Here is a 9,931-nt window from a genome sequence, read left to right as displayed (position 1 = left end):
GATGCATAAGTATACACTCATAGTATACATTTTTCTTATAAAACATAAGAAAAAGAGATGAAATATTGTACAAAAGGTTTTCATTAATGTAACAAACTTCTAAGATATTTTAATAATAATCAGTATGGTGATTTAAAATGTTTATTTGTAAAGGTATTGGCTTATTCATTTCTTTGTTCAGTTTAATTTGATAGTTGATTTCCATGGCTCTAATAGCTGAAAAATAGCTGTAATAGCTGTATATGGGTTCAAATGGAAGATAAATATTTTGCTTCTGTCATATATACTTTTTACTCCATCGGCAAATTATTTAAATGTTTTTGTTGAAATTTGCATAGAAAATTTCCATTTACCTGGTATCAAAATCGTTTATGTAAACCAGTTAGAAATTGTTGCATAACAATACATTTCAAAATAAATGGAAACTAGATAACTTTGAAAGAGGTTAGAAATATCTTTTAACTTTCATAATATGTAACATGTAAATATGAGAGAATCGTATGTGAGCAATATTTTACTTCAGCAACAAAAACACAAGATGATGAATAGTTCCACTTCCGAAAACCTATTTTGAAACCTCATAATAAAGGTTCTTTTAAAAAAAAATCCATTTTTATTCACTGTGAACAATTTTACTCATTAAAAAAAATCACTTTTACTTTGAAGATGTTCATTTTTCTAAAACTATCTGCTAGGTAGCATACTTCTGCCAGCCACTGATCACAGAAAAGATAGGAAATTTAGGACACTTGCCTTTATATAAAAGGAGAATGGATAATATTCTATATGCTACAATTCTCTTAAGTACTTTGACAGTTGTCAAGCAGTGAGCACCTGCATAGGACAATTTTTTTCTTTATTTTCATTTTTTCTTTTTCAAAAATAACTTTTTAAAAAGATTTTATTTATTTATTCATCACACACACACACACACACACACACACACACACACACAGATAGGCAGAGACACAGGCAGAGGGAGAAGCAGGCTCCATTCAGGGAGCCTGACCCGGGACTCGATCCCAGGTCTCCAGGATCACACACTGAGCTGAAGACGGCACTAAACCGCTGAGCCACCTGGGCTGCCTTATTTTCATTTTTTAAATTTGTAATTTTTTTGGAATATAGTCGACACAATGTTACATTAGTGTCAGGTGTACAACATAGTGATTCAACTTCTTTACGCTATGCTCACTGTAGGACAAATGGTTTTAAGTATTACTCCCCTTCTCATTTCAAAGTATTGCTATGTTTATACCATTTAATGGTTTTGATTTTATGAAATAAACCACAATGATACCATCACGGGTTGCATTATGTTAAACATGCATGAACAAATACAGCTTGCAAATGATCAGCTGCGTTATTTCATGTGCCATTCTTTCCCTCAGGATCCTTCCTCTTCCATTTGTGATACCCAGACCCTGACAAACAGATGTACACTGTGCTATCATCACTCTTTTATATCTAAATGTAGTGAAATTTAGTGAAAGCTCATTTTTACATATTTCAAGGTAAATATACAAGCAAATCTTTGTATTTTCCTCCTATATAGCCCTCACTAAAGTAACCTTGGTTCCAAGCATTGTAAATATATCATCTTCCACCTATACTACAAGACATACTACTTGCCTTTTACTGATGTGGAAACCAGTGGCTCTGAAAAATTAATATGCCTACATTCCTCAGGGTGACTCATGCTAGCTGCTGTAATAACCAATTTAAATTTCAGTGGCTTAATAGAACACATTTTTTTTTTTCCTTGCAGATGTATTTGGTTAGGTGGCTCCCCTGGGTAGTTTTCCTCCCAGGGACTACTTAGGAATAGTTTCCTCCCACGCTGTGACTGTTATCTAATGTGTTTCAGCTTGTCCTGCTGTCATCCAGCCAGTAGATGGGGAAATGAGACAGCAAGTGTGTTTCAGACGATGAGGGGCACATCGCTAATGCTCTTTGTCCATGGGCAAGAGCTAGTTACATGGCTGTACCTACATTTAAGGGGGTGGGCAAGCCCTTCATTGCACCCGGCGAGAAGAAATAGGTTAAGAGAGCAGACCTTTCCACAGTCTTCACAATTACTTTTTTTTTATAATAAATTTATTTTTATTGGTGTTCATTTTGCCAACTTACAGAATAACACCCAGTGCTCATCCCGTCAAGTGCCCCCCTCAGTGCCCATCACCCATTCATCCCCACCCCCCGCCCTCCTCCCTTCCACCACCCCTAGTTCGTTTCCCAGAGTTAGGAGTCTTTATGTTCTGTCTCCCTTTCTGATATTTCCCACACATTTCTTCTCCCTTCTCTTCTGTTCCCTTTCACTATTATTTATATTCCCCAAATGAATGAGAACATATAATGTTTGTCCTTCTCCGATCGACTTACTTCACTCAGCATCATACCCTCCAATTCCATCCATGTTGAAGCAAAAGATGGGTATTTGTCGTTTCTAATGGCTGAGGAATATTCCATTGTATACATAGATCACAGCTTCTTTATCCATTCATCCTTTGATGGACACCGAGGCTCCTTCCACAGTTTGGCTATTGTGGACATTGCTGCTAGAAACATCGGGGTGCAGGTGTCCCGGCGTTTCACTGCATCTGTATCTTTGAGGCAAATCCCCAACAGTGCAATTGCTGGGTCGTAGGGCAGGTCTATTTTTAACTGTTTGAGGAACCTCCACACAGTTTTCCAGAGTGGCTGCACCAGTTCACATTCCCACCAACAGTGTAAGAGGGTTCCCTTTTCTCCGCATCCTCTCCAACATTTGTTGTTTCCTGCCTTGTTAATTTGCCCCATTCTCACTGGTGTGAGGTGGTATCTCATTGTGGTTTTGATTTGTATTTCCCTGATGGCAAGTGATGCGGAGCATTTTCTCATGTGCGTGTTGGCCATGTCTATGTCTTCCTCTGTGAGATTTCTCTTCATGTCTTTTGCCCATTTCATGATTGGATTGTTTGTTTCTTTGGTGTTGAGTTTAATAAGTTCTTTATAGATCTTGGAAACTAGCCCTTTATCTGATATGTCATTTGCAAATATCTTCTCCCATTCTGTAGGTTGTCTTTCAGTTTTGTTGACTGTTTCCTTTGCTGTGCAAAAGCTTCTTATCTTGATGAAGTCCCAATAGTTCATTTTTGCTTTTGTTTCTTTTGCCTTCGTGGATGTATCTTGCAAGAAGTTACTGTGGCTGAGTTCAAAAAGGGTGTTGCCTGTGTTCTCCTCTAGGATTTTGACGGAATCTTGTCTCACATTTAGATCTTTCATCCATTTTGAGTTTATCTTTGTGTATGGTGAAAGAGAGTGGTCTAGTTTCATTCTTCTGCATGTGGATGTCCAATTTTCCCAGCACCATTTATTGAAGAGACTGTCTTACTTCCAGTGGATAGTCTTTTATCCTTTACCAAATATTAGTTGACCATACAGTCGAGGGTCCACTTCTGGGTTCTCTATTCTGTTCCATTGATCTGTGTGTCTGTATTTGTGCCAGTACCACACTGTCTTGATGACCACAGCTTTGTGGTACAACCTGAAATCTGGCATTGTGATGCCCCCAGATACGGTTTTCTTTCTTAAAATTCCCCTGGCTATTCGGGGTCTTTTCTGATTCCACACAAATCTTAAAATAATTTGTTCTAACTCTCTGAAGAAAGTCCATGGCATTTTGATAGGGATTGCATTAAACGTGTATATTGCCCTGGGTAACATTGACATTTTCACAATATTAATTCTGCCAATCCATGAGCATGGAAAATTTTTCCATCTCTTTGTGTCTTCCTCAATTTCTTTCAGAAGTGTTCTCTAGTTTTTAGGGTATAGATCCTTTACCTCTTTGGTTAGGTTTATTCCTAGGTATCTTATGCTTTTGGGTGCAATTGTAAATGGGATTGACTCCTTAATTTCTCTTTCTTCAGTCTCATTGTTAGTGTATAGAAATGCCACTGACTTCTGGGCATTGATTTTGTATCCTGCCATGCTACCAAATTGCTGTATGAGTTCTAGCAATCTTGGGGTGGAGGCTTTTGGGTTTTGTAGTTAGAGTATCATGTCATCGGCGAAAGAGGGAGAGTTTGACTTCTCCTTTGCCAATTTGAATGCCTTTAATGTCTTTTTGTTTTCTGATTGCTGAGGCTAGGACTTCCAGTACTATGTTGAACAGCAGTGGTGAGAGTGGACATCCCTGTCTTGTTCCTGATCTTAGGGGAAAGGCTCCCAGTGCTTCCCCATTGAGAATGATATTTGCTGTGGGCTTTTTGTACATGGCTTTTAAGATGTCGAGGAATGTTCCCTTTATCCCTACACTCTGAAGAGTTTTGATCAGGAATGGATGCTGTATTTTGTCAAATGCTTTCTCTGCATCTAATGAAAGGATCATATGGTTCTTGGTTTTTCTCTTGCTGATAGGATGAATCACATTGATTGTTTTACGGGTGTTTAAACAGCCTTGTGACCCGGGGATAAATCCTACTTGGTCATGGTGAATAATTTTCTTAATGTACTGTTGTATCCTATTGGCTAGTATCTTGCTGAGAATTTTTGCATCCATGTTCATCAGGGATATTGGTCTGTAATTCTCCTTTTTGGTGGGGTCTTTGTCTGGTTTTGATATTAAGGTGATGCTGGCCTCGTAGAACAAATTTGGAATACTCCATCTCTTTCTATCTTTCCAAACAGCTTTAGTAGAATAGATATAGTTTCTTCTTTAAACGTTTGATAGAATTCCCCGGGGAAGCCATCTGGCCCTGGACTTTTGTGTCTTGGGAGGTTTTTGATGATTGCTTCAATTTCCTCCCTGGTTATTGGCCTGTTCAGGTTTTCTATTTCTTCTTGTTCCAGTTTTGGTAGTTTGTGGCTTTCCAGGAATGCGTCCATTTCTTCTAGATTGCCTAATTTATTGGCGTATAGCTGTTCATATGTTTTTAAAATCGTTTGTATTTCCTTGGTGTTGGTAGTGATCTCTCCTTTGTCATTCATGATTTTATTAATTTGAGTCTTCTCTATCTTCTTTTTAATAAGGTTGGCTAATGGTTTATCTATCTTATTAATTCTTTCAAAGAACCAACTCCTGGTTTTGTTGATCTGTTCCACAGTTCTTCTGGTCTCAATTTCGTTGAGTTCTGCTCGAATCTTTATTAACTCTCTTCTTCTGCTGGGTGTAGGATCCATTTGCTGTTTCTTCTCTAGCTCCTTTAGGTGTAAGGTTAACTTTTGTATTTGAGTTCTTTCCAGTTTTTGAATGGATGCTTGTATTGCGATGTATTTCCCCCTTAGGACTGCTTTTGCTGCATCCCAAAGATTTTGAACGGTTGTGTCTTCATTCTCATTAGTTTCCATGAATCTTTTTAATTTTTCCTTAATTTCCTGGTTGACCCTTTCATCTTTTAGCAGGATGGTCCTTAACCTCCACGTGTTTGAGGTCCTTCCAAACTTCTTGTTGTGATTTAGTTCTAATTTCAAGGCATTATGGTCTGAGAATATGCAGGGGACGATCCCAATCTTTTGGTATCAGTTCAGACCCGATTTGTGACCCAGTATGTGGTCTATTCTGGAGAAAGTTCCATGTGCACTTGAGAAGAATGTGTATTCAGTTGAGTTTGGATGTAAAGTTCTGTAGATATCTGTGAAATCCATCTGGTCCAGTGTATCATTTAAAGCTCTCGTTTCTTGGAGATGTTGTGTTTAGAAGACCTATCGAGTATAGAAAGCACTAGATTGAAGTCACCAAGTATATTATTATCTAAGTATGTCTTAATTTTGATTGTTAATTGATATATTTGGCAGCTCCCACAATTGGGGCATATATATTGATGATTATTAAGTCTTCTTGTTGGATAGATCCTTGAAGTATGATATAGTGTCCCTCTTCATCTCTCACTACAGTCTTCGGGGTAAATTTTATTTTATCTGATATAAGGATGGCAACCCCTGCTTTCCTTTGAGGACCATTTGAATGGTACATGGTTTTCCAACATTTTTTTTTCAGGCTGTAGGTGTCCTTCTGTCTAAGATGAGTCTCTTGTAGACAGCAAATAGATGGGTCCTGCTTTTTTATCCAGTCTGAAACCCTGCACCTTTTGATGGGATCATTAAGCCCGTTCACGTTCAGAGTTACTATCGACAGATATGAGTTTAGTGTCATCATGATATCTATTCAGTCCTTGTTTTTGTGGATTGTTCCACTGAACTTCTTCTTAAATGGGAATTTTAAGAGTCCCCCTTAAAATTTCTTGCAGAGCTGGTTTGGAGGTCACATATTCTTTCAGTTCCTGTCTTGGAAGCTCTTTATCTCTCCTTCCATTTTGAATGAGAGCCTTGCTGGATAAAGGATTCTTGGTTGCATGTTCTTCTCATTTAGGACCCTGAATATATCCTGCCAGTCCTTTCTGGCCTGCCAGGCCTCTGTGGAGAGGTCTGCTGTTACCCTAATACTCCTCCCCATAAAAGTCAGGGATTTCTTGTCTCTTGCTGCTTTAAGGATCTTCTCTTTATCTTTGGAATTTCTGAGCTTAACTATTAAATGTCGAGGTGTTGAACGGTTTTTATTGATTTTAGGGGGGGGATCTCTCTATTTCCTGGATCTGAATGCCTGTTTCCCTTCCCAGATTAGGAAAGTTTTCAGCTAGGATTTGTTCAAATACATATTCTGGCCCTCTGTCCCTTTTGGCGCCCTCGGGAACCCCAATTAAACGTAGGTTTTTCTTCCTCAGGCTCTCATTTATTTCCCTTAATATATCTTCATGGTCTTTTAATTGTCTCCTTTTTCCTCAGTTTGCCTCTTTGTCATCAACTTGTCTTCTATGTCACTCATTCCTTCTTCCACCTCATTAACCCTTGTCGTTAGGACTTCTAGTTTGGATTGCATCTCATTCAATTGATTTTTAATTTCTGCCTGATTGTATCCAAATTCTGCAGTCATGAAGTCTCTTGAGTCCTTAATGCTTTTATCTAGAGCCACCAGGAGCTGTATAATAGTGCTTCTGAATTGGCTTTCTGACATTGAATTGTAATCCAGATTTTGTAACTCTGTGGGAGAGAGGACTGTTTCTGATTCTCTCTTTTGAGGTGAGGTTTTCCTTCTAGTCATTTTGCTCAGTGCAGAGTGGCCAAAAGCAAGTTGTATTGGGAAAAGGAGAAAAAGAGAGGAGAGAAAGAAGGAAAGAAAAGAGAAAAAGAAAAAAGAAAAAAGGAGAAAAAAGAAAAAAAAGAAGAAAAAGAGAAAGAAAAAGAAAGGAAAAAAAGGGGGTGGGGTAAGCAAACAAATCAAAAAGCAAAACAAAACAAAACAAAAAACAAAAAACAAAAAAAAAACCCACGGGGAGTATCTTCTTATTCTGTGTACTTTAAGTCCCTTGACTTCCCCTGGAACTTGTCCGTCTAGCTGGTCTTCTGGGGGTGGGGCCTGCTGTGATTTTCAGGTGTTAGCACTTGGGGGAGCTGCTGTGCCCCCTGCCTGGTGCAGGGCTCAGTGGGGGTTGTTTACCCCGTGAGGCCGCAGGAGGAACAGCCCCAGTGGCGGGGCCAGCTCTGGAGCCCTGGAGTCAGCTCCTGCAGTAGGTCCAGAGCTCTCCGTCTGCAGAGCCTGGAGGCTCCTGGGCGGGGCCGCTGATCTGCTCAGCTCGGGGCAGGAGCGTCCTCGCTGTCCTGGGCCCTCCCGGCCTCTGCCTGTCCCGGGGGAGGCCGGATCCTGGGTTGTGTCCCGGCGCCCTGTGCTCCGGAGCCTGCGCTGGTGGAGTCGCGCTCCCGCCCCGCAGCCCCCTCCGTGGAGCCGCCCCCGAGCCCTCCGAGCTGCTCCCGCCCCGCAGCCCCCTCCGCGGAGCCGCCCCCGAGCCCCCCCGAGCTGCTCCCGCCCCGCAGCCCCCTCCGCGGAGCCGCCCCCGAGCCCCCCGAGCTGCTCCGGGTCCCGCCGTGCGCGCATGCAGCCCTTAGGGAGCTCGGCGCACTCTCCCGGGGCGCAGGTGTCTGTTACTGTCCCCGGGAGCCCGAGGGCATCCCCGCCCTCCTGGGTCCTGCTCCACCTCCCCGCGAGCCCATTTCCACCGGGAAGGTTGGTGCAGCTCCTGCGTCTCCGGGACGGGGCTCTCCTGTCCTGGGGACACTCGCCCCGGCCTCAGCCCGGCTCCTCGCGGGGCCCCTCCCCCTTGGAGACCTTTTGTTTCTTTATTTCTTTTTCCCCGTCTTCCTACCTTGATAGAAGCGCGAACTCTTCTCACTGTAGCGTGTCAGCTGTTCTCTCTTTAAATCTCAGGCTGAATATTCGTAGATTTTCAGGATGATTTGAAGGTTATCTAGGTAATTTGGTGGAGACAGGTGACTTGGGGACCCTGCTCTTCAGCCATCCTGCCCCTCCTCTCCAGTCTTCACAATTCCAAAGCATGAAGTGTTAGGAGGTGAATCTGGGCTTCCAGTCCTGGTCTGGCTATAGGATTTATGCTTTTCTCATTATACTACATTGTAGCGCAAGGCAAAGGAAGGACCTACAAAAAGACTAGTTGGTTCTTCATGCTGCACTTGGTAGAGTGAAGTCATGATGAAACCAGGTGAAAAGAGTGATAAGCCTTAATGCAGAGCTTTCCAGCTTTTCAATTTGCATAGTTAAATGAATGCGGTACTCTCAACTTGAATCATATAGCCCTTTTGGGAGACAAGTAGCTTTCTGCAAAGTCATATCTAGAGGGTATTTTCAACTAATTAGTACCAATATTTAGAGAATTATTCAATGGCATATATTAAAACTGTTCTTTTTACTGTTATCATAGGCTTTTTTTTTTTTTAAGTAGGCTATACACCGAACATAGGGCTTGAACTCACGACCCCAAGATCAAGGGTTGCACACTCTCTCTACTGACTGAGCCAGCCAGGTTCCCTATGGGTTATGGATAGATTTTTTTTAATATTTTATTTATTTATTTAGGATAGTCACAGAGAGAGAGAGAGAGAGAGGCAGAGACACAGGCAGAGGGAGAAGCAGGCTCCATGCACCGGGAGCCTGACGTGGGATTCGATCCCGGGTCTCCAGGATCGCGCCCTGGGCCAAAGGCAGGCGCCAAACCGCTGCGCCACCCAGGGATCCCTGGATAGTTTTTTAAATATGTATTTTTTAACCAACTTATAGTTGACCATGTCTCAATAATATAGCTAGAAAAGTGTAAGTCAGAGATTTGATCCCAGATTATCTTTAATGTTTTGCCTAAATGGTCCTGAAATAAACAAGATAAAATGAAAAAAAATTAAACGTACAACTCATCATAGATTGTATAAGTAGAGGTTAATCATAGAGTGTTATTATTAATAGTGTCAGATAATCATATGACAACATATATAAATGCTTTTGATTTTCAAATACTTTCAAGTATATTTTCTTATATGAACTCAGCTTGATGAGATAGATATCTTTACTCTCATTTCACAAATAAATAAATTGGGGGATTAGTGAAGCTAAGTTAACATTTTTTACGTAGTATGAGGGAAATTTTTCTGACAATCAGAGCTATTATGGACGCAGTGAAGAACCTGGCAGCAGGTCCTCATACGAGGATGTTTAGAAAGAACTGGATGAGTGAGTACCTGCCAGAGATGTCGTCCTGTGGGAAAGGCTTCAGTGGGCAAGAGTTTGGCGTGGAGGATTTTTTTGTGTTCAAGGGTTAGGGAATCACGGGATGCAAAACTTGGCAAACCTTGGAGCTAATTTACATCATCCTCTTCACGAGTAAGAAAACTGAGACCCAGGAAGGTCAACCCGTCCAAGTTGGCATAAGCTATGGAAGTTAGCTATAGGTCACCGATCTCAAAACTACACTGAATGATTTTATGAGAACCTTGGGAATCTTGGGAGAAAAGGGGAAGAAAGAAATAAGTGGAGCATATGGTTGGCATAATGCCTCACATCATCACATTTTTCCCCATGGGGAATAGGAATATTCTTTCCCAGCATAAA

This window comes from Canis lupus, chromosome 27 (assembly GCF_011100685.1).
Source record: "Canis lupus familiaris isolate Mischka breed German Shepherd chromosome 27, alternate assembly UU_Cfam_GSD_1.0, whole genome shotgun sequence".
NCBI classification, from domain to species: Eukaryota; Metazoa; Chordata; class Mammalia; order Carnivora; family Canidae; genus Canis; species Canis lupus.
The sequence above is the reverse complement of the archived record's forward strand: the minus strand, read 5'-3'. Positions refer to the sequence as shown.